Genomic DNA, 2403 nt, shown 5'->3' with positions numbered 1-2403 from the left:
CCTGCAGCTACGGGAAGGTGCTGTAAGGTCTCCCCAGAGCCTTCTCTTCTCCAGAGCAGAGGGGCTCCAGCCCTCTGAGCATCTTAGTGGCCTCCTCTGGACTCACTCCAACCAGTTGATATCCTTCTATGTTGAGGGCTCCACAGCAGGATGCAGAACTCCAGGTGGGGTCTCACAAGAGCAGAGTAGAGGGGGACAATCCCCTCCCTCGACCTGCTGGCCAGGCTGCTCTGGATCCAGCCCAGGATACGGTTGGCTTTCTGGGATGCAGTAGAACTGTTGTTACCTGCTAAAGGGAAGCACTGCTCAATGAGTGTCTTAGGAATGGCTGGATGGTGAATATCCAGGTTAATAACACCATGCTGTATTTGAATTATGGACATGCCAAATGCATTTCAGAAATCCAGAATACCTTTCCTGACATCATTTATCTGCTACCATGGGCTTTCAATTCCATTGGCCTGAGACAATAATTACTAGTAAGAGACCTAAAAAACTAGATTCAAGACTCCTTTTCATTCTTCAGGCACAGTTTTCCACGTCAAAGGTTGTGCATTTGCATCTGGTGGCTGCTGGGCCAGGGTTTTTTCATTGGTGCAGTTTGCTGCTGCTGCTTTACTCCACATATGGAATATTTTGTTTATGGTGACTTACAAGTATCTTCCAGGGATGTTTTAAGAACCTTTAGAAAGAAGAGCCAGGAAGAAGCTATACCTTATGCCATTTTTGGTAACTTGTGTGGAACAGGGGCAAATACATCGGTGTTATAATTGATTTGTTAATCGGAAAAGAAATACTAATTTTTCAGAGTTTTTGACTTTTTCAGTGGTAAAATACTAGTTTATCTTTGAAGATCTACAAATCTATATAAAGCACAGAAACAAGCAACGCAGTTGTTCCAGGGAACATACATATTCATAGTCCATATTTCACAAGAGACGTTGCAATGAGCAGCAGCCCTCTGCATACAGATCATACCTTGGTAGTGCTTCTTGACCCTCTGATATTTCTCTCAAGTGACTGACCTGAAAGATAAGTAATTTGTGAGGAGCTCTTTTCCTGTCAGCTTGCAGCCTCTAGCTTCTGTAAATCACCCTGTGCTTCCCGTGCATTGTACTTTGGAAATTACTTTTGCCCCTTCCAATTTATTTTATTGAACCCTGATGGCACGTTATGCATGCGCTATGCCTGTATGCGTGCACTTCTGAGGTATTTGAGAGGCACTGCACTACCTGCCAGATGGAGCAGCCCTCAGACTCGGAGGGAACAAACCCATCCTGAGGTTTTATCCCAGCTCTGAAGCTGCTAGAACAAGTTTGTTACTGTCTTTATATGCCAGATCATGTCTTTCTTAGATATACATGAATGTGGGCAAAGGACGCTGGTTATTCCATATCCTTTTCCCAAACCAGAGGGAGTTTGTTCTGTATAGGGAGAAAATACAGAGATATAGCAAAAAGCACTTGCTGTTAATATGCTAAACATGCGGGTTTTTACTATAAATCATCCAGGTGCAAAAAGGGGTGATTGTATGTGCTTTTACCCTTGCAATGGGCTAACAGCCTCCACCTGCTCCTGCAGATGGGAACAAGTCTCCAGACTTGTCACTAACCTCCCGTGCTTCAGTGTTCTCCAAGCTCAGCCCTTTTTTATTCCTCTTTCCTCTGGAAACTGGAGAACACCCCTGAGTGTATGAACACCCCCCAGCAGTATGACCAGCTATTCTTGCATGCTTCCTGGGCTGGTGTGAAACTTGCAGTTACCGCTCAGAGCTGTGATCCCTGTGCTAACAGAACGTCATGATTTACGTGGCTCCTGGATGGAGTCAGTCCAAGATGATGAAGGCAGTGACACTGTCCAGGTGGTTGGACTAATTGCAGTACAATAGAAATACAAGGCCTAAGGGCACAGTTGAGCACAGCACCTAGAAAACACACATTGACCAAAACCGTACAAATTATCCCCATTAAAACCTACAGACACAACCCTAACTTTGGCCCATTGTCACAGATTCAGCCTCTCTTTACATCTTGTCTCTAGGTGTTTGAGCGTTCACACCCACCCGTGTGGGCTCCAGAGGTGACACGCACCCACGGAGGGGTGCTGAGGGCAGAGCCCTCCGCCCGCTTTGGAGCGCTGTTTTTGACACCCCACAGTGCTCCTGAGCCGGGCCTACAGCGGCAGCCTGGGCCAGGCAGCAGCAGCGGCCCTGTCCTGCTGGCCAGCCCCTTGGCTTCGCCTCCTGCTAGGCCGGGGTGGCAGGCCGAGGGCAAGGCCCTGGGGACGTGGCCTGCTAGCAGATGAATCAAATGGTGGGCTCAGAGGGAGCCAGGGAGAGCTCAGGGGAGGCACAGGCAGTTTATGTAGTTGGAAGGAGCCCTGAGGCGCCACAGTCAACCCCGC

Source organism: Eurypyga helias, unplaced genomic scaffold, assembly GCF_000690775.1.
Source record: "Eurypyga helias isolate BGI_N326 unplaced genomic scaffold, ASM69077v1 scaffold20427, whole genome shotgun sequence".
Lineage (NCBI taxonomy): Eukaryota > Metazoa > Chordata > Aves > Eurypygiformes > Eurypygidae > Eurypyga > Eurypyga helias.
Note: the sequence above shows the minus strand (reverse complement) of the source record.